Genomic DNA, 23,449 nt, shown 5'->3' with positions numbered 1-23,449 from the left:
AGCTTGCACTATATTCTAATAGAACCGATCTATGGAATATGAGGGTAGCTTTACTGCCTTGAGTTCACAACATTTGGCAGTGCATTAACAATGGAGTGCATATTGCAACCTCGCAAAACGACGCAGGACGAAGAGAGGAAGGCACCGGACAAGACGCGGATCAACTAAAGTTTACTACGGGAAAACCACATTTATACAGGAACCGTAATCACACCTGATAAACAGCCGAAACCATCAAATAACACAGGCATAAGGGCGCGCGTGTCACAAGTTCGCATCTAGATAGTTTAACTCTTTCTTAGATAAAGTTACTGAAGTGGAGCTGATGCACCGGTCATTTTCTTTTTTTATGCAGTAGGCTTCGAAGATTTCCCTGCTAAGCTGGGTCGTATCCGCGTCTTGTCCTGTGCTTTCCTCTCTTCGTCCTGCGTCGTTTTGCGCGGTTGCAATATGCACTCCATTGTAAACCACCAACTAGCCCGCCTTTACTTGTTACAAGTGCATTAACTGCTGAGGTTGCTTTGCAGGCTGCGAACTCTGCGGATTAAAAACACATGCTTGGTAAAGTCGCTTCTATTGCGCCCACTTATACGGGATTATCACGTGACGTCACTGGCACCATTTTGTTCTCCGGCGCATAGTTTTAGCAGTGCAGGCTGGAGAAAAAGGTTACGATCTCATTAGACACGCCCGCAGCCTTTCACAGTTCTGCACAGACAACAAAATGGGGGCCGCTGTGACTTCAGTGAATACTCCCTACAGTACCCTTGATCTATGCGGTTCATCCAGGCAACAGACCTGTAGAGCATGCCAATGCATCAGAAAACAGGATAGCGAGAAATCGCTCACGGAGTCTTTGCTGTAGGACGAAGGCTGTGACGCTGTCTCCACTGTGGCTCATGTCGTTGCTGCAGTGAAGTCCACATTACAGACGACCCAGTGCACTTCCAGTGCATTTTCCATCGAGGATCGTGGCGAGGCTGGCCATTCTGCAAGAGGAAGAGTGTGAAGGGCATTCATTACTATGAGGCAAGAAAAATTACACCGGGTCTAAAGGATTTCACTTCTGAATACGAAAAAGTGGGTAGGAGCCGTCGCGTCATTCCGTTTGCATCTCGTGGTTTGCTATGTGCGATCAAGTAAGCCGTGAGTGTCCGAGGTTGTCTGTCCGAAGTTGACACCCGTGCGTACCTTGGGTCTCTAGATGGCCGTTCCCCCGAAGGCGGCCATCACGTCGGACCTTGAAAACAGGCAAGGTCATGAAGCCATCACCTGCTGCCAAACCACGCACGTGATGGCAGACGCCGACTGTCCGCTGCTGATGGTCTCCGCTCTCGCACGTCGCCGGCTCCAGATGGATGCGGGGACATGCTTTTCAGATTTGGCCCAGGCATCTGCAGAAACATGGTTGGTTGTTTATGGCGTTTAGTATAATCAGTGGTTCTTGCAAAAACCGCTGCGCTATGGTGCTTTCCCAATGCCTCAAAAGCAGCTGCCTGTGAGTAGATACAAGATGCTTGATCGTAACGCGTCAATGGCATAAACCTTTATTAAGCATGAAATGCTTATAGCTCCCGTTGTCGGCAGTGTGATGACGTCACGCCGAGACCGAGAGCCAACATCCAGGCACTGAATTCCACTCATCCGGGCACTGAAACGAGAGCATCCGGGCACCGTACGAGATTTAACGAGACTCTAAGCCGTCCTACAGGACCGGCATACAAGCGCCGGTAGCTTCGCACCGAACGGGTGCTGGCGTTCGTCCCTTCATCTACGGTGCGATTCGGGTGTCCACCGAGATTAGAGAGAATTACTGCGCCATTTCCTTTCCTCAGAAAGCCTTGCGTTCAAAGGGCAAGGTATCGTGCCGAACGTGTGTTGGTGTTCTGGCAGCGCTACAACACGCTGTCGCGTTGCACTCCTAAAGGCGAAGCTTAAACGTCAGTAATTAGCAGTTAATTAGTTGGTTTGTTTATGGTTTATGGGGTTTAACGTCCCAAAGCGACTAAGGCTATGAGAGACGCCGTAGTGGAGGGCTCCGGAAATTTCGACCACCTGGGGTTCTTTAACGTGCACTGACATCGCACAGTACACGGGCCTCTAGAATTTCTCCCCCAAAGAAATTAGTATTTAGTCATTCATCAGTAATTAGCCACCAATTAGTAATTAGTCATTACTTCGTCATGATGATGATGATAATTTTATTTTCCGCCAGATAAGGTCGGCCAGGCGGATAAATTATGTGTTACTTTGACGTCTCCAGTGTCACATAGGCAAAGCGGTGCGGAAAACGCTTTCGCCTCTACGCACTACGAACGCGCTGCTTATACATTCTTGTCAGGCCTGCGTCTCGTCGTGTCCGCGTACGGTTCGTGTTATGCCCGCAAACATTTCATGCTTACTCTACTCTCGGTTACGAGAGAGGCAGAGATTTTAAGCATGAAATGCTTTTAGCCCCCGTTGTCGGCAGTGTGGTGACGTCACGCCGAGACCGAGAGCCATCATCCGGGCACTGAAATCCACTCATCCGGGCACTGAATTCCAGTCATCCGGGCTCTGAAACGAGAACATCCGGGCACCGTACGAGACTTGACGAGATTTCACGAGACTCTGTAAGCCCTCCTACGCCACCGGCATGCAAGCGCCGGTTGGTCTCCAAAGGAGTCACAAAATATAACTGCTGCCAGTGCCTTCTCAATGTTTATCAAGATATCAGTCGCTGTGCGTTTGATAATGCACGGAATTATAATTTCCGATTTCTAATAACGCGTGCAAAAAGCACATAAATTCCACGATACACTTCGTTGTCATACGTGAACTCCTAGGGGCTTCGCGCATCGAAGCAAAGCCGCGCAGGCGCACAGGGGCCCGGGGGAGAAGCGCTGCGTTCAAAGGGCAAGGCATCGCGCCGAACGGGTGGTGGCGTTCCTCCCTTCCATTACGGTGTGGTTCGGGTGTCCACCGAGATGGCAGAGAATTACTGCGCCATTTCCTTTCCTCAAAAAACCTTGCGTTCAAATGGCAAGGCATCGCGCTGAACGGGTGGTGGCGTTCCTCCCTTCCTGTACGGTGCGGTTCGGGTGTCCACCGAGATGACATTAGGCCCGTAAACATTTCATGCTTACTCTACTCTCGGTTACGGGAGAGGCAGAGATTTTTTTAATTCAATGTGTGGAATGTGCCCTGTGCTTGCTATTCCCCATATTAACCAGCCTCGCAAAGGAAATTGTACTACTGAAGGGAGGTCATCACAAAAAGGAGAATTTATACACCAAATGTAATGCCGTAGGAAAGAGGTCGCGATGTTTTGTTCAATTTGTAACCTGATTGTCTAAAACACCAGCCATATTTTGCAGTACTCCAGCCATGGGGGGCTGGAATACTGTGCCAAGGTGGCTGCCCCTAAGAGTGCTCCGCGTTCCGCGCACTGTCTTAGTATGTAAAAATATACAGACAGCATGCTTTAGTAAGTGTTGGCTTCATGTGCTTTATATTTTGTCCTGCGAATCACCGACAGAGCTAAGTGAGATAGTTTAATTGCATCTACAAATTGTACTTAAAAACGAAGGCTTGCTTGAAATACTTGAACAACGCGGGCGTTCGCATGTGGACAGACGCACTCCACATCGGCTCCGTGTGTTTTCGAAGATTCCGACCCAATTTTCACGTGGGCCACCGAAACTTTTCGGCTACATCGACGGATAACGTCACCTGGACCACGGCGACACCACTCTTGAGCTGGTAGGCCCATTTTAAGGCGGACGCCTTTAATGTCTCATCGTTGTAAGCAGCAGTTGTCGACAGAAAATGTCACGCTTTTCAATTGGTGGAAACGGTCGTGACGTCACAGTGCGCGAATTTCAAACGGGGCCAATTGTACTTTGGCTAGTAACCATGCAACCAATTGAAGGGATCGTATAGTGATGCTCCAATTAAGTGGGACTGAGCTTAGTTAATTGCTTAACCCATTAGGGACCAAAGAAAATCTAACGGTGGGATTTTCTTCATTTTTAGCACATAATGCTCGTTTATAAAGAAAAGCAGATTACGGAAATTTCGTCAGGATTCCTTCATTCGTTCCGAAGTTGCACAGGTGTACTTTTTATAGTACGCTGGGTCCTCCCCATAGCGCAAGTGGCTACTTCGCTCCACTCCTACTTGGTGGCGTTATTTTTGCAAATGTGTCCGTGATATTTACGCAAGGTGATATAACCCTTCTTGCAGGCCTTCATGAATCTTTTCTGGCTATACTGGCACTGCACTTATTCTAATTTGCGCGGGAAGCTTTCTCCTTCTCAAAGAAGCGTCAGACACGATTGAGCCAGAGTGTCTGAGCCGCTGGTTGCTGCATGTCAAGACGTAGGTAATGACGAATAATGTTCTCACCAAAGCAAAAATTGTCAGCAAGTTCGTCTCTTGCAATTAGGCAAATTTTTCAGGCGTTCACAATTGCACAGTTAAGCTTTCATGCCAACAGCCTGTCCCCCTTTTTGTCCCTGATGCTGATGTAGTAGCAGTTCACCGCTTGATCCGAAAGGCCGACACCTGCCAAACTACTGTTGTAAATTGAAAAGAGGTCTGGTGTACAAAAGGCCCATTTTTCGTGCGCTCTAGGCAACCGCAGCTTTACAAAACATGTAGGCTCCATGTTGTTATAGTTGCAGGCCATAGTGACTACACTGTTGTCCTTAGGCTTCAATAAAGGCACGTAACCTACAGTATTGCAGCAAGAACCAATGTTTCCTTGCTATTTCTTTACGTTTCTTTCTTTAGGCCGATTGGATTCTTACTAAACCCGTTTTGACGAAAGGCTCCTGTAGCTGAAAATTCCCCCAGGCAGAGCATTACAAGAACATTTAGACTAGTAAAACAAAATGCCAAAAAAGACGAAATAGTCACTAAGCGTAGACCTCAGGCAACGCCCGCGCAATGCGCAGTTCCAATAGTTTCTTTTCCGAACTCAAGGACTTTCCACAGTAGGTGTTAAATGCATAACAATAACTGTCTGCCCTGCAGACCACCACGTTCCGATAACCAAAACTTTGTTATAACCAATTAAAATCACACCATCATCATATTCCGGATAGCTGGTGACAAGTACAGGAGTATTTGAGGCCTCGCTGAGCAGACAAAGTGTTTTTTTTTTCGAAAAACTGCAGGGAACCATAAGCTCTACGACCTGGAATAGATGGGCGCCGTTGTGCACACGGGAAGACCCAGCGTACTATAGAAAGTACAGCAGCACATAATTCATCATAGCGCACAAAAAGCCAAAGGTTCGGGACATTGAAAGCATCCTTTGTTTACTTTCGTCTTTCGTGCAGCTGTATTCTTGAAACTAGCATAATATGTACATAAACATGGCCGTGAGAAAATTATAACCCAACGGCTAACGGTACAGTTCGCGGGAAACAAACATCCTGAAGTTTCACCGTAGAAAGCTGACATACTGAGGAAAGGAAGCATGCATTCTTAGTTAAGGGACGTGGGCCGATCCCCTGGTGACAAAAGCATGACCTACTTGAAAAGAAGAATGAGATCTTTTATGTTGAAATCATGAAAAATTGAACTGTACTTTTAAAAGTACGCTGGGCGCTAATGGGCTAATTACCAAATTAGCCTAATTAGCTTTACTAGTCAGGCCATATAAATAAATAAAACCGATTAAGAAATTCGTCGAGCTCAGGAATCGAACCCCGGTCTTCGGCGTGCGAGACGAGCATGCCATCCACTCCGCCATGCCAGCTCGATGGTTTGGAATGAACAAAGGCGCGTCTAGTGAATACGGTGTCTTCGCTCACTCTCATCCTCCTCCATTCCCTTCCCGCGAGGTTTAGGTGTCCACCGACAAATGAGAGACAGCTCCATTTCCTTTCCTCAAAAATCTCTGCCTCTCCCGTAAAGGAGAGTAGAGTAAGCATGAAATGTTTACGGGCCTAATGTCATCTCGGTGGACACCCGAACCGCACCGTACAGGAAGGGAGGAACGCCACCACCCGTTCAGCGCGATGCCTTGCCATTTGAACGCAAAGTTTTTTTGAGGAAAGGAAATGGCGCAGTAATTGTCTGCCATCTCGGTGGACACCCGAACCGCACCGTAAAGGAAGAGAGGAACGCCACCGGCCCGCACCTCACGGGCACAGGGCCCTGCAAGGCACGGAACCCAGGCACAAAACGGCTTCAGTACCCTGCGAAGCAAGCATTCCAACAAATAGACCAGCATCCGTCGTCTTGGCCTGCACTTACCCAGCCGCAGCAAGACCTCACGGGGTCCACCGCAAGCAAGCAGGATACATGGGCGCAGAAAGTGGCGCAGTCACCGCGAGGCTCTACACCGCCGGCGCACAGCACAATACAGCCAACCTCAACGCCGGAGAATGCAGCACAACGGCGGCTTCAAGAAGAAAACGCCATGCTCCTCCAACGCATCGCATTACTGGAAGCCAAGCTAAGTGCTACCTCTGGGGGACCATCCCCTTCTTCCTCACTTCCTTCCCCCAATTCTAACCCCACTCACGATCCTGTCTCACCAAATCAACAAGACACTAACCCTCAAAGCAATGACCATCCCCCCACCGCACCCATGCATGAGGACCCAGAGCCCGATCTCGAACCGCTACCCTCCCCGAGCAATAGCGCTAGAACAAGCGTAGCTCTCTCGGATGCAGACCTCCAAGCAGTGGCAGATCGCCTTGAAAACATTCTCTGTGCTCGGCTAGAAGCTCGCCTGGTCGAACGTATTGAACACACCATAGTAACTAAGCTAGAAGCAGCGCTTTCGCAAAAAATCGATCAAATGTTCGTCCAAATTTCTACAACCTTCCATAAAGCGCTGGAAGAGCATGCAGAACGCACAGCCCGCAGATTTCAGGACATAGAAGAGCATCTGGCTGGATTTGTCAGTCACCCCTATCGTAAGCGCAAACCAAAGACACCAGAGCATCAGGACCCCCAAACACCGAACATAAGTCATACTCCTCCCACTTTAACGCAACAGGCACTCCCATCGCTGCCACATGATGGCGCCCTCTAAACCTTTATGCACAGTCTGGCAGTGGAACTGCCGGGGTTTTGGGAGAAAACGAGGGATCCTCCAACAACTTCTACAACGTGCTTCAGGCCCGGATGTCTTGGCGCTACAGGAACCGATTAATCGCATTACCCTGCCGGGATATGCGCCTTATTTACCCTCATCGGAGGCACCACACAACGTAGCACTTCTTGTTAAACATACGTGTCCCGTATGGGTGCACAGCCTCCCCGTTTGCGACATTGACCATATCTGCATTGAGCTTGTACCCAATAACCCAAAATTCCACAGTCTCTTTATTCTCAATATTTATAGCCCCCCTAAAAGAGCTCTCCCTAACTTCGACCGGCTTTTCTCACTTGTAAAACAACTTGCGCATAAGCAACTCTTGCTAATTGTAGGGGACTTCAATGCCCCACACACAGCATGGGGGTACCCTACAGACACTCCAAAGGGCCGCCGAGTCTGGCTGTCCGCACAGCAGGAAGGCTTCACACTTCTTACTGATTCCGATCACCTCACTCGTGTGGGAACGAGTGTGAGCAGGGACACCTGCACCAGATCTCACATTCACACACTCCATTCCTGATGCAAAATGGTGCAACACTAATGAAAATGTAGGCAGCGATCACTACATTATAGAGATTACGCTCCATAGCGAAATTGGCAAACCCTCCCCTAAACACCCAACTATCACGAACTGGGAATCTCTCAGAAAATGCCGCAGCAATAGAACGCACACATCCATAATGGACATAGAGGCATGGACCACAAAACTACAACAGGATATACGAGCAGTTGCACTACCCCCCCGGATTGCCCCAGTGAGGCGGTAGACACACGCCTCTCGCGTTTGTGGGAGGCAAAAACGGGCCTTGAGCGCCGCTGGCATAAACAACGGTGGGACGGAACTCTTAAAAGAAGACTTTGTAGACTAAATGCAGAAATAGAGAAGCACGCAACCACTCTGATGAGGCAAAACTGGGAGACCTTATGCACTCGTCTGAATGGAAACATGAGTCTCTCTCAGACATGGCGCCTATTTAGGCATCTTCTAGACCCAACGCAGTCCAAAACGACCCAGAATCATAACCTCACTAAACTCATTCATGGCAACACAGTTCAATCACAGGACCTCTTACAACAGCTTAAAGACCTCTACCTTCCACCATTCCCTGCCCAAACTCACCCCGACTACGAAGGCGCCCCAAACGCACTCTTAGACCAGCCCATTACAGAAGCTGAGGTAAGGGCAGAACTCCACAAACTGAACACATCCTCCGCTCCGGGACCGGATGGGATCACGAACAGGGCACTACGAAATCTGGACACCCCCTCTATCGAAGTCTTAACAGCCTATTTCAACGAGTGCTGGCAAAACGGTTCCCTACCTCCTCAGTGAAAAACAGCGAAAGTTGTATTTCTGCCCAAGCCAGGCAAGCCGCTTCACCATACTAATCTCCGACCCATCTCTCTTACTTCATGTGTAGGCAAGCTCTTCGAGCATGTCATTCAGACGCGACTCAGCAACTACTTGGAGGATAATGAGCTCCTCCCTAACAGCATGTATGGTTTTAGACCAGGATTGTCAGCGCAGGATGTATTCCTCCAACTACAACATCAGATACTGGAACCCAAAACAAAGGATACGAAAGCCATATTAGGAGTAGACCTCAATAAGGCCTTTGATCACGTTACCCACGCGGCTATCCTAACGAACCTACAGTCCCTCGACGTTGGACAACGCATGTACAACTTCATTCGCGATTTCCTCAGTAATCGCACGGCCCATCTCTCATTCGGCCCGCATTCCTTAAACGACATCAACATCGGAGCACGAGGCACCCCACAGGGAGCGGTTCTCTCTCCGACTCTCTTTAAGATAGCCATGATGGCATTACCTAAATTACTCAAGTCGATACCCAACCTACACTTCAGCTTCTATGCCGATGACATTACACTGTGGACATGCCGAGGTAGCGACGCGGAGATAGAACACCGCTTACAGACAGCACTAAATACCATTTGCACGTACGTCCATGATAGAGGGCTCTCATGCTCCCCCACGAAATCGCAACTTTTCATATACAAACCCCACCGAATGTCTGGCACACCACCGAATATTCAGCTCGTTTTGGGCAAGGAACCGATTCCCACAGTGCCAAAGGTTCGCATACTGGGAATGTTTCTCACTACTTCTGGCTCTCACACTGACACGATCCGTGCGCTACACACGCACACACAACAAGCCACTAGGCTCATCAAACGTGTGGCACACAGAAAATCGGGCCTACGGGAACCAAACACGCTTCGACTAACACAGGCTTACATCACCAGTAGAATAACATATGCACTACCGTATCTGCCCCTCTTAGCGAAAGATAGAGAACGCCTAGACGGCCTCATTCGGAGCAGTACGCGCACAGCTTTACGCCTTCCCCCATGCACTTCCACAGAACGCCTTCTTCGACTAGGAATACATAACACTTTCGAGGAACTCTGTGAGGCCACCAAAACGGCACAACTAGCCAGACTCACACGCACCCCTGCAGGACGAGCTCTGCTGCAGTCTCTTCGCATATCGCCTGTCGGCGTTATACCCGGCACTGACACAATCCCTCCCCACTCCCATAAGAGCTGCAGTTCAGATACCCCCCCTCCCTAAACACATGCACCCGGAGCGCGATCAAAAGCGCAGAGAGGCCCGGGCCTTAGCTCTACACAGAGCTTACGGAGAGGATCCCAATGTAGCATATACTGATGCCTCGCTCTACGCATCAGGCGCACAAGCAGCTATAGTGGCTGTTCGCAGTGACGGCCGCCCCATCACGGCAGGAACCATTCTTACCTCATCCATAACCACGGCAGAGGAGGCGGCTATCGCTCTAGCCATCTCCTCTTCAGCCGCTACCAAAATTATATCCGATTCGCAAACAGCAATCCTAAATTATAGCACTGGTCGTATCTCTCGGCAAGCCAGCAGCATACTCCGACGCTGGAATCCCTCCAGAACCGTAACGATCATCTGGGCGCCAGCACATGCCGGACTACCCGGAAACGAGGAGGCGCATGCCCTCGACCGAGATCTTACCCTCCGGGCGGGTGAGCACACCGCCTCCTCCGTCGAAGGGGAGTGCCTGTTAAATTTCAGTGACATCCTACAACACTATCGTTCCAACAGACAGATATACGCACCTCCTCACCCTTCGCTATCAACCACGCAATCAACTTTCTGGCGCAGGCTTCAAACTCGCTCACTCCCATACCCGATAGTCCTGCACGGACGCTTCCCTGACCTATTCTCCTCCTCCTGTCGACTATGTGGAAAACCAGGCGACTTTCTGCATGTTCTGCTAACCTGTTCCACTTACCCGCACCCCCCCTCCCCCAGAGGTGGCACTCACTGGGAACAGCTGATGTCCAGTTCAGCACTCCAAGACCAACGACTCGCCATCACCAGTGCCTCTAACAGGCTGGCCCTCCAGGGTCTGGCACACCATTTGTAAGGGAGGAACCCACTGTGTGGGCCACTCCCGCAGGCCATGAGGGGGGCTCTGCCCCCCACCTGTAATTTGTCGTGGCCAATAAAGTTTACACCACCACCACCACCACCCGTTCGGCGCGATGCCTTGCCCTTTGAACACAGCGCTTCTCCACCGTGCCCCTGTGCGCCTGCGCGGCTTTGCTTCGATGTGCGAAGCCCCTGAGAGATCACGTATGAGAACGAAGTGTAACGTGGCACTTATGTGCTTTCTGCACGCGTTATTAGAAATCGGAAATTATAATTCCGTGCATTATCAAGCCCAACAGCTCCACTGATATCTTGATAAACATTGAGAAGGCACTGGTAGCAGTTATTTTTTGTCTCGTTTGGAGACCAACCGGCACTTGCATGCCGGTCGCGTAGGAGGGCTTAGAGAGTCTCGTTAAATCTCGTTAAGTCTCGTACGGTGCCCGGATGTTCTCGTTTCAGAGCCCGGATGACTGGAATTCAGTGCCGGGATGACTGGAATTCAGTGCCCGGATGAGTGGATTTCAGTGCCCGGATGAGTGGATTTCAGTGCCCGGATGAGTGGATTTCAGTGCCCGGATGACTGGAATTCAGTGCTCGGATGAGTGGATTTCTGTGCCCGGATGAGAGGATTTCAGTGCCCGGATGATGGCTCTCGGTCTCGGCGTGACGTCACCACACTGCCGACAACGGGAGCTAAAAGCATTTCATGCTTAAAACCAATTTACTGACGAGCGAGGAGTAGAACCGAATGGGCGATGGCGTTCTATGGACTCCTTGGCAGCGTTGCAAGACGCTGTCGCGTTCCACTCTTAGGGGCATCAGTGACCACACTTTAGGTCAAAAAAGTGCCCCCTGAATTTTGTGAGACAGTTACTGCGTAATCTCCTTTCCTCAAATACAATTTTCATTTTCTTCATTACGGCTCCTCTTTATCTATCTTCTTTCACTCCCACTTCCTCCCTTCCTCTACGGTGCGGTTCAGGTGTCCACCGAGATGACAGAGAATTACTGCGCCATTTCCTTTCCTCAAAAAGCGTTGCGTTCAAAGGGCAACGCATCGCGCTGAACGGGTGGTGTTCCGTGGACTCCCTGGCAGCGCTACAACGCGCTGTCGCGTTCCACTCCTAAAGGCGAAGCTTAAGCGTCGTTAATTAGCACTTAATTAGTATTCAGGCATTAATCAGTAATTAACCATTAATTAGTGATTTGTCATCACTTAGTAAGTAGTGCTCAATTATATGTGACGCCACCGGCGCCACAGAAACAGCGAAGGTGGTGCGGAAAACGCTTCCGCCTCTACCCACTTTAGACAGTCAAAGTGCCCCCTGAATTTTTTTGGACTTTATCGAACTTTTGAGTGGCCACCTGCGGCCGGGAGCGCTGAGCCTAGCGTAGGCCTAGCGCGCTCTCGGGGCGGCCCCGTGCGGTGCTTGCGTGTCTAGACATCGGCCAGCATGGAACCCCGGGACGCTGACGACCCTATCATGAATGAACCTACCCGGACCTTGGCCCAAGGTTCGGGGAATATTGAAGGTACGGACGAATCTCCTGCCTAAAAAGGAAAGACTCGAAGAAAGGCTCGAAGGGGCCAGGCGATCCCCGGGAAGAAGCAAGCAACAAGATAGCGCCGACAGCCGCAGCTGGCGGAGCAGAGACGCAAGCGAGTGGCGTGCCGCGCTTTACATTAAAACCACATCTGGCGCGAGCGCAGCGGTAGATAAGGCCACGTCCGCCGCCGCTACCGAAGGATGATATCAAGATCATTTACCGCCCCAAGGGAGGCCTAAAAATCAGCGAAATCCGTGTCGACCAGGCAACGCAAGCCCTCGTCGCGGCCAGCGGAGGAAAGATCAAGGAAGAAGACTTCATCATGAGACTCCGGCCCGGATCGAACATCATGATTGCGAGCACGCCCGACCTGAACATCGGCGACGTGCTCAGGAAGACCGAAAAGCACACGATCAATGACCAGACCTATGCAACCAACACCTATCCACCCCTACCGGACGACCTGAAGCGTGCGGCAATCCACAGCGTCATGCCGGGGCAATCACCGGCCCTACTGAAATCGAGGCTGCGGCTTCGATCCCAAGGAGTGAAGATCCTGGAAGCGAGAATGCTGGGCAAGTCGGAAACGGCGCTCATCACGTTCGACGGCCCGTATATCCCGCAGTGGGTCATCTACCACTCCGGAGAATTCAAGACCTACCCATATCGTCCTACGAGGCAGATCTGCTACGTGTGCGGAGAGCAAGGCCATCGGTCGGACGTCTGTCCAACGCCGAACACCAAGCTCTGCAGGACGTGCGGCACACACGACCCACCAGAAGGCCACCCGTGCAAGGCCAAATGCATGGTGTGCGAAGGCGACCAAGTCACCAGGGAGTACCGTCGACGCCTCAAGACTACTGAAGAGCTCCGGGGCAGCACGACCGGCGGACGGCAGTCCCAGAAGCAACAATGGCAGCAGCAGCAGCAGCAGCCGCAGCAGCAGCAGCAGCAGCCGCAGCAGCAGCAGCAGCAGCAACAACTGCCGCAGCAGCAACAACCGCAGCAGCAGCAGCGGAACCAGCACCTGAGTGGAGAGCGCCGACCCAGGTGGCTTAGCTCGGAGCGGGACCATGGCCGCTCCTCGAGCCAAGGCCGTAGCATCGTGCGAGATCGCAGCCAGAGCCGATCCAGGGATGACTCTTTCCCGCCGCTCAACCGGTCAACGGCCAAGCCGAAGCAGCAGCAGCAGCAGCCGCCGCAAAAAGAACAGAAGAAGGGCGGCGTCAAGGTGAGCTGGGGAGCGCACTCTCCAAACCCAGTGATTCCGCACTCGGATCAAGATAATATTAGCGTAACTGGAAATAAATTAAAGCTTTAAGAGAGGAGAATGCACATCTCTGAAAAAAAATCGACGACCTCTTTAAAGAGATGCAGGCTCAGAGAACAGGGCACGTACCGTGGCCCCCGACCCCGGCGGCCGAAGTGCAACGATCTCCAACCCCCTTAGCAGTGAATCCCGAAGAATTAAGAGCTTTCATGCAGCGCATGGAGGATTTCATGATTCGCACCGAAGGACAGTTCCGCCAAACTCATGCAAGATTAGATGCCATGCAGGTCCAACTCAACCTGTCAGAACAGAACGTCACATTACTACAGCAAAAAGTTGCCTTGCAGGACCAAAGTGTCCGCAACCACGTCAAAAGTCAAAATACGCTACGAATAACAAACGAGGCCCGGGACAGGCTCATACACGAGCGCCGTTTCTGAACTGAAGGCTCCAATGAGAACAATGCCCAAAACCATGGCTAAACACACTCCACTAGAAATCTGGCAGGGTGTACCGCCAAAAGCAGGGACTTCTAATGCAGTTTTTAAATACGCAAGGCTGCACACCCGATAAAATAGCTTTACAGGAAACTAACACGACACCGTCACTCAGGGGATATACGTGCTACGATAGCGGACGCACGGCAACCTTGGTCAGCAAAAAGTTGGCAGCCATAGCCCATGACCCAATTCCGAACACCAAAATTGAACACTTAGTGACGGAAATTATTCCCAAAAAGAAGCGTAAGGAAAAGAGTGTCTTTCTTGTAAACCTCTATAGCCCGCCTCGCCAGCGGGACGCGAATTTTGGTACACTCTTTCTAGGGGCCAGCAAACTTGCGAAAAGCAACTCGTTGCTCATTGTAGGCGACTTCAACGCTCGCGGACAGCAATGGAGATACCCCACTAATAATCACAAAGGTATACAGGTCGAGGACGCGGCGGAAGCGATCCAATGTACCCTCTTAACAGACGAACTTCCACCCATGCGCCTTGGCACTTCGATCTGCCCGGATACGTGTCCGGACTTAACGTTTGTCAGGGGAGTGAAGCACGCAACGTGGGAGAATCTGCTGGAGAATCTAGGCAGTGACCACTATATCCTGAAGACCACGATAGCAGCCACAAACATCAAGCGCAAGCTCGGCACGGCCAAGATCACCAACTGGCCGGCTTTCCGCAAGGCTTGCGCGGACCTGGAAGGGGGGACTACTTCCATAGATGATTGGTGTCAACAACTTAAAGACATCCAGAAGCGGTACACTCAGGAAGTGGATCGCACCAAGCAAACACCAGAGGTGGACCCTCGGCTCATCAGGCTATGGGAGGCACGTCGAGGACTCACCAAGCGCTGGAAGAACCAGCGCTTTAACAGGAAGCTGAAGCTCAAGATCGCAGAAGTCACCAAGATAGCGGAGGAGTACGCGACCCAACTGGCCAGGCAGAGCTGGCAGCAGTTCAGTAGCTCGCTGGACGGCACCCTCAGCACGGCCAAAACGTGGCGTATACTCAAGAGCCTCCTCGACCCTACCCAAACCAGGGCCGAAAGCGGGAAAGCTATCCGCAGACTCATCCACACCTTCGAGGGTACAGAAGAGGAACGGCTAGATAAGGCCAAAGAGAAATGCTACGGCACGACCTTGCCTGCAGCATACGCGAAACCATACCTGGGGAAACCGAACACCCACTTAGACAGGCCGATTACCAGGGAAGAAGTGTTCGCTGCCATAAAGGCATGCACGCGCAACACTCCGGCGGGAGCAGACAAGATCCAGAACGCACTCATACGCAACCTCTGCGACGAGGCGGTCGAGCAACTGACCACCTTCCTCAACGGGCACTGGGCCGCAGGAACGGTTCCTGAAGAGTGGAAGCATGCAGAGGCCGTAATGATCCCCTAACCTGTCTAAAGCTACATGGAAGACGAAGACCTGTACCCCCACAGTATGTTCGGCTTCCGAGCCTACCTCTCCACCCAGGACATCCTCTTACAACTCAAAGAGGAAGTCCTCACCAATGTCCCGAGCGTAGGCGAGAACGTGGTTATGGCCCTCGACATCAAAGGAGCCTTTGACAACGTTAGCCACACGGCTGTAAAGGAAGGACTCGACAACCTCCACTGCGGCGAGAAGATAAACAGCTAGGTGAAGGCCTTTCTCTCGAACCGCACTGCAACGGTTGGGCTCGGCGACCTTCGCAGCGCTAAATTTTCGACCCCCAACAAAGGCACACCTCAAGGGTCCGCCATCTCGCCACTACTTTTCAACGTGGCCATGATCGGCCTCGCGAGACAACTCGAGAAGATCGAAGGCATACAGCACGCAATATAAGCTGACGACGTCACTGTCTGGGTTACCACTGGGTCGCTCGGCCAGAAAGAAGAATGACTGCAAGCAGCGGCTACCTGCGTGGAAGAATATGTCAGTGCACGAGGCCTCGCCTGCTCCACCGAAAAATCAGAACTCCTGCGAGTCCACAAAGGGAAACACAAGGAAGGGTCCCTCAATGTCTCCCTCGAAGGACAGCTAATTCCCGAACGAGACAAGATACCAGACTTGGGAATGTGGCTGCAGAGCAACCAGCGATGCGGCCATACGCTCGGCCTTCTCAAGCAATCGACCACTCAGGTCGCCAGAATGATCACGCGCGTGTCGCAGAAGCGGAGCGGCATGCGAGAGGGGGATACCCTGCGCCTGGTTCAGAGCCTGGTGGTCAGTCGAGTGGGTTACGCCCTCCCGTACTTCAACCTCAACAAAGCAGAAGTGGAGAGTGCAGATACCATACTCCGCAAAGCTTACAAGACAGCCCTGCATCTACCAATGAGCACCTCCAACGAAAAACTACTGGCTCTTGGAATTCACAACACCTTCGAAGAGATCAAAGAAGCCCAACTGGTCACGCAGTTAGCTAGGCTCCAGCAGACTCCTACGGGGCGCTCGCTCCTTAGGCGATTGGGGCTAGGCGGAATTGTGGAATTCGAGAATCGTACTGCGAGCATACCGGACGCAATTCGCCAGACGCTAAAGGTTCGCTCCCTTCCCCGGAACATGGACCCCAACTTGCATGCGGCCCGTAGGGCAGCCCGGGCGAGGTATGTACAACAAAATCTAGCTACAAAATCCACAACGGTATACACGGACGCGGCTCCGTATACATGAAGCTGAAATAACAGCACAGTGGCGGTAGTTATTGATTCGAACTTAAAAGAATTAGCTAGCGCCTCAGTGAGAGATTGCACGGTAACCGAAGGGGAGGAGCTGGCCGTAGCTCTAGTGCCGGTAGCCGGTTATCGAAGCAACATGTCCCTTAGCATCCTTACAGATTCGAGAGAAGCGTGCCGTAACTACATGAACGGCCGCATAGGTCGCGCCGCGCTCCGGCTCCTCCAGAACGCGACCCCACCAAAAGTCACACATAGCATTTACTGGGTGCCAGGACACACCGACATAGCGGGGAACGAACGCGCCGACGAGGTAGCTCGAGGGTATACGAGCCGAGCTTCCTCCCAATCGGACGATCTACCCGACCGAGTCAGCCCTACGTACTCAGACATTCTCAACTACTATAAGGGGGTACGGATCCGCTATCCGCCGCCTCATCCTGATATAAATCAACTAGAGGCAGTGTATTGGCGAAGATTGCAGACAGGAACATTCCCAAACCTGCATATCCTTAGCAAGATTTACCCGACGCAATATCGGGACACTTGCCCGTGGTGTGGCAGCAAACCATCGTTGTACCACATCACGTGGGAATGCATAATGAACGACAGCTTTCGCAAAGACCCGAGTGCAGAACAGTGGGAGAGCCGGCTCTCCAGCGGCGATCTGGGTTGCCAACAAGGTCTCATCCAGCACGCCCAACGAGCAGCGAAGCTCAGCGGAGCCCTGGAATAGGGGCACCGACCCTGTGAGAAGAAGGAAGATGGACCTCTTCTTTCTCGTCTGCTACTAGCACCTTTCTAGAGCAATAAAAGTCTTTCCTACCTACCCTGAAATACTTCATTCCTTTCTCTTTTCTTTTTGTTTTGCCTGTGCGATGGAACAATAAGAGCTCCGTCTGAATTAGCTGTCGGTGGCCTGCCTGTCACTTATCGCAGGTCACAGCGCACGTTTCCTTATTCCGGAAGATTTAGGTGATGGACTTCAAAGAGTCCTGGGACCAGCGTCACCCGCACCCATGTAAGACAGTGAGCTCGCGTGCTCTGTTCGTTCAGAACGGGTTTGGAAGTGCTACAGTACAGCAGAGCGAAAGCGCACCGGTGGGCTTTCTTTAAATGCCAGAAAAAACCATGTTGGCGATACGTTGCTGCTAAAAATTGCATTGGCTGTTTTGAAACCTACCTAAGTAACGCACGTGTCACTATAGCAATTGCATTAGAAAGAAGCTAATAAACCAATTAAATGGAATTGAAAATGCTCTAATGGGCGCGCCGCAAAGTGGAAAAAATATGACAGTGTTCTTATCAAGCATCTCTGCGCCGCTTTACTTAAATCTTGAGACCAATTTAGGTGAAACACCTTGTACATATACACAAGGTTCTGAAACTGTATATATGGTTTTTTAAAGCACCACGTTTTCCCAGTGTTGCAACAATGAGGTGTGAACGGACATAGCTTTGACTTTTAGCAGTTGATTCATATGTATCTTCCAAATTGCTTCGGCACTGGCCCTTCCCTCTTAACAGTCATGCCACAGATATGATTTATTTTATTCTTGGGCAGCCAACAAGTATATATAAAGATACAAAAATCAATAAACAAGTAGTCAGTAATTTGCAATGAAAATGAATACTGAGAATTGGTTTTGAGGAAAAGAAATGATGCAGTAACTGTCTCACATATCTTGTTAACGAAAGGGATAAAAGATGGGGGGAAAGAAAAAAGGGATACCACTACCGGAATAATCTCGGGCACCTGGGTATCTGTAGCGTGCACTGACATCCATAGCCAACAGGCACCTGTTGCGTTTTGCTTCCATCGAAACGCGGCCGCCGCGGTCAGATTCGAACGCGGGTACTCGCCGGGCTCAGTAGAGGAGCGCCTTGACCCCTGAGCCACCGCGGCCACTATTCAACAATTTTGGCAACAACATGTTTTTGTCGTTTTGTTTCGGTTTTATATATCGTGTTAAGCCAAAAGCAGCGACGAAAACGAAACAAACTTTTGTGAGGGATGCATACGCACCAAATCGCTATAGAGTATATGCCTTTTCGGAAAACTCGCGGGAGAAGACAACAGTTGAATCTTAGTCCGGCCGATTAAACTGACTGGCAAGCTGCAGTTTCCAGGTTTCACCTAAACACGTCCCCCTTACCGGCATCCGCTGAGACTGCTGCTCCAGTCCACGGTGGAGGATCAAAGTGCACTGTCGCTGCGGAACACAATCTTTCGCACTGCGGCCACTACAGAGCTATTGCTGTACATGCTAAAAACCGACATAGAATTCTCAGATCTCGGGCTTTTCGAACAACGCAATATGATATTCAAAAAGATATACTGAGATCGCAACCTCAGTGAGTGAGTAGCGTAATGGTTATAAACCCTGGTGGAAAACACATGTACGTGCCGTCAAAACAAAAAAAAAACATGTCTAAGATCACAGAATTAAACCAAATAGCCGGATTTGAAAGTTGAGTCGGACCCTTGCAATAATCTTAAATGCATTTATGTACTCAACAAAATTCAACCACCATTCAATGGTGGTTTAATTTTCAGTGCTTGCCTTTCAGTTTATGTTAGCTGCAGCGGAGGACATATTGAAAATTAGTAGCCGCGAAAGTAAAATGTACCAGGAAGTCAGCCTTTGAAGATATAACTTTGTCAACACAGTAGTGTATTTGCCATTGGCTAGTTATATTCCCTGAAAAGAAACCTGAAAAACCGAATTTAGATTTTGCATCAAAAGTGCTCAAATTTTGTTTGAGAGGGACTACCCTAGGAAGAACTTAGAGAATATTCTTCCTTTTTAATGGGACAGCATTTAGAATGTCGTCCTCCAAAAACGACCTGATTGCTGTGTAACGAAATTACTTGGTTTGGTTTACGAGGGTTTAAGGTACTAAGGTGACTCAGGCTATGAGGGATGCCGTAAAGAAGGAGTCCGGAAATTGACCACCTGGGTATCTTTTAACCTGCACTGACACTCGCACAGTGCAGGCTTCCAGAATTTTGCCAGAATTTTGGTACAGAAGTGTGCCAACTGTGACAGGTTCCGCTACCGCCATGCGCCGACACCGCGCTGCGCCTGACGACGACGACGTTATGCGCCGCCACTACGCTGCGCCTGACGACGACGAAGTTGCCCCGCTCTCTTGGTGCTGGCTACGCCCGTCTACGCTGCCAGATGGCGCCAGAACAAATGACGGTGGTTGAACTGGCCGCCGGTGTTGGGGTAGTCTCATCTGGCATGGTTGACACAGGCGGCAGCGTACGGCTCCGGAGTTCCAGGTTGGTAGGGGACGTACCCAGCACCTCCACCAATTGTAGGGGTGCGTTTATTAGGCGTCCTCAATAGACCGAACCGCCGTGCAGGATCTGGCAGCGTAGACGGGCGTAGCCAGCACCAAGAGAGCGGGGCAACTTCGTCGTCGTCAGGCGCAGCGTAGTGGCGGCGCATAACGTCGTCGTCGTCAGGCGCAGCGCAGTGTCGGCGCATGGCGGTAGCTGAACAAATTCCACCAAAGTGGCCGGGATCGAACCCGCGTCTTTAGGGTGCAGCAGCCGAGCGCAGAAACCATTTAGCCCCCGGCGGGGCAGAATGAACATTAATAAAGAAAAACGCAAGACTGCCGTCTAGTGATCTGCGTCTAGCGATTGGTTGTTGTACTGAAATCTAACATTATAGAAAAAATTGCTTTTATAAACGTTGTCCCGCTGAAAAATGCTTTATTCATAATTGTTGGGTATGGATTGGGCAGAAGTCAAAAGCACTCATTTGCCGCTTTTTTTCTTGCAGCGAACGCATGAATGGAACATGCAAAAATGTAATCCAATTGGTGTATTCGATTAGCATGGTGAACGAGCTCAGAGACTCTCTCCATAAACTTTGTAGCTGCCCTGCCTTGGCACTTGTTAAATTTTAAGGCACTATGCCCTTTGACATAGGTGGCGTAGAAAACAAAAAAAGAATGCGCTTTGTGCCCTCGAATAGCGGTGAAATATTTAGGTGAATATTCCAATGTCGAGAAAATTTTGAAATAAGACGCCGATTTCTTTTTAGCATCCACTAGAAGGCAGTCACACGACTACAAAGGACATGTGTACCTCGCATTTTCAAGAAAATTAATATCACAAGAACAATTTCAAGAACATTAATATCTGCAAATACTTCCTCCTCCCTCCCATGTAGGAATCGCCACCGTACATTCTGGTTCTTGAATACACCAATGCCATCTCACAGATCAGCAGTCACTCACCTAGATTTTGTAGTGTGATGAGGACAGTGATGCTGCTAGAAGCATAGCAGCCAGTTTGAAGCGTGACGCAGGCATTGGAGACGAAGAACCAGTGTCACAGCTGCCTTCTTCCGGCCGCGATGCGAGGCTAGCCGGTCTGCAAGATGGAGACCAACAGTGATCACCGTTAGCTATTGTGGCAACTATTGTGGCAACAGCTGCGCATGAACTAAATGGCACGCCTTCGGACGTTTCCCAAATGAGCCTACTCTGCTTTTATGTCAAAAAATTGGACATGAAAGTGGATATCAGCACGGTCAAGGTAAACGACCTCTGTGTGATGCTGACCAGTCAAGGGGTAGGGTAAGAGGGCTCGTCATGACGTACATGAAGAAAACCATCAGTCACTGAAACCAAGGGGCATACTGGAAAGTCTTTTATTTGTCGTGTTAAGCAATAGGAAATTAATACTGTAAGTTTTTTCTCGCTTAAAGACAACTGATTTAAAACACAAAACAACCACGTGCCGCTGGTGGGATTACAACCCACAGCTCCGAGGTGGGATCGCAAGCAACGTGCTACTAAGATGTAAATCATTAGTGCGTAGCAAGTTTGCCTATGAGCTACATTACTTCGCAAGGAAGAAAACGAAGCACCAAGAGGGAACTCCAGAGGAATTTTGTGGTTGTGTTACAGCCTCAATAATGTGTTACAGCCTCAATAGGTACGGCACGCGCACTCTGTGAGTAACAAAAAAAATAATTACGACTTATAGATATTACATTATTCTGCGCAAGGGGCCGCCGCTGATCTAGAAGTACGCAATGATAACTGTTCTGTGACTTTGTTTCTTATCCAGCAAAGGCTTCCCCTGCATTTTTATCGAGAAAGAGTGCACAAAAAAGATGACGCATACTCGGGGCGTACGCCACGCAGAATGACTTTAACACTCAAAAATCTTGAAAGCTCATTCAATCATGAATGTAATTTTTTTTTCACTTGCGGGCAGCTAGACCGTAAGGCGTCACACGTCGCCAAGTTCAGAGCAGACAAGTCGATATAACTGACCCCGAGTTATGTTCACCATCCTTAGAGGCAACAGTTTCCTGCAAAGGCCATGCATACACATAACCACGTGTGGCATGGAAAAAAAACTACGTTGAGGACAGCTGCAGCCTCTCTTCTCCGGCGTTATTTTCTAGTTGCATGGAGTACATCATAACTTAACTATTGCACTCACAGGGCTGCCAACAGATTGTTGCCTCCTTTTCACGGAAAATTAACACCTTGGAGTGGGACAGGGTGAAACTATTCTAATTCTCGGTAGCTCTACATAGTGCTGGAACACTCAAAACTCTTCTGTCTGATACTCTGTCAACAGTCTGATAATTTAGTTAGACAATCTGTTGGTGCAGAGGAAAGAAAAGGCACCGTAAGTGGCTCATTTTGTCAGTGGATACCTCAACTGCATTTTGGGTCACTTCCCACCGCCTATCAGGGGGAAAAAAAAACCACGGAGGTTAAAATCTGTAGTTTGCAGCAAGGGTTGGTGCTTTTCGTTTGTCTTCCCTTTTTTTGTGGCATCGAAACCACTCTAGAGTGCGTTTCGAGAAAACGCACACGAGGAACAAGATTTTAAACAGGAAGTACTTTGTCATCAGCCTTGTTTTAATCTGGTTTTCGAATCGCCATCCTGGGGATACGACTGAGTAATTACTCAATATTTCATCGGGTAATAGGAGTTTTTAGGTACTCCTTTTTCGTATATAATAACATGCTGCCAAGAACTTGCGCATCCCTTCGAACCATTTTTACTGTTTTTTGAAGCATTTTTAGGAATAAACCATAAAAGTGAACACTAGATTCCAATAGAACTGATCGATCAAATCTGAGGGCAGCTTTACTGCCTCGAGTTCACAACATCTGGCAGTGCATTAATCACGCAGAAGTTGCTTTGCACGCGGCGAACTGTGGGGATTAAAAACGCGCGCTTGGTAGAGTCGCTTCTGTTCCGACCACGTATAACAGGTTATCGCGTGACGTCACATGCGCCATTTTGTTCTCCGGCGCAAAGTTTTAGCAGTGCATACTGGAAGAGGGGGCAACGATCTCAGACACGCCCGCAGCCTTTCGCAGTTCTGCACAGGCAACATAATGGCGGCCGCTGTGACATCAGTGAATACTCTCGATAGTACCCTTGTTCTATCCGGTTTGTCCCGGCAACAAAACTGTAGGACATGCCAGCCAATCAGGAAACAGGAGAGGCAGAAATGGCTCACCGGGCCTTTGCTGTAATACGAAGGCTGTGACGCTGTCTCCACCGTGGCTCCCGTCGCTGTTGCAGCTAGAGGCGCAGTGCAGAGGAGCCACTGGAATTCCAGTGTATTTTCCATGGAGGATCATGGCGAGCCCGGCCATTCTGCAAAAGGACAATTGTGAAGGGTATTCTTCACTTTGAGGCAAGAAAAAGGACACCGGGTCCAAATGACTTGACTTCTGTTTTCGAAAAGGAGGGAAGAAGTGGTCGCATTAATCCGTTCGCACATCGTGGTTTGCTTTGTGCGATCAAGTAAACCGTGAGGGTACGAGGTTTATTTAGAGTCATGAAAGCACACTTCCAGAACCAAGTTATGATATGATGATCTTCAGCGATATTTATAGAGGTGAATGATTAAAAGGTTTGGCTTGGATT

The 23,449-nt window shown here is 50.0% G+C and overlaps 1 long non-coding RNA gene across 2 annotated transcripts in view; it reads right to left on the bottom strand.

The window, feature by feature from the left end:
• LOC149346612 (uncharacterized) overlaps positions 1–23,449 on the bottom strand; it is a 47,455-nt gene that overhangs the window by 20,230 nt on the left and 3,776 nt on the right. Inside the window, exons 2-7 of one of the 2 annotated variants that reach the window (XR_016292431.1) lie at positions 23,037–23,176; positions 20,779–20,914; positions 13,070–13,119; positions 12,754–13,027; positions 1,192–1,394; positions 850–989 (exon numbers count right to left, since the gene is read on the bottom strand). This is a non-coding gene — a long non-coding RNA (uncharacterized LOC149346612). The remainder of the gene's footprint in view (positions 1–849; positions 990–1,191; positions 1,395–12,753; positions 13,028–13,069; positions 13,120–20,778; positions 20,915–23,036; positions 23,177–23,449) is intronic. The other variant, XR_016292430.1, reaches the window with a different exon arrangement.

Source organism: Amblyomma mixtum, chromosome 4 (assembly GCF_055824585.1).
Source record: "Amblyomma mixtum isolate Tamu chromosome 4, ASM5582458v1, whole genome shotgun sequence".
NCBI classification, from domain to species: domain Eukaryota; kingdom Metazoa; phylum Arthropoda; class Arachnida; order Ixodida; family Ixodidae; genus Amblyomma; species Amblyomma mixtum.
The sequence above is the reverse complement of the archived record's forward strand: the minus strand, read 5'-3'. Positions and strand labels throughout refer to the sequence as shown.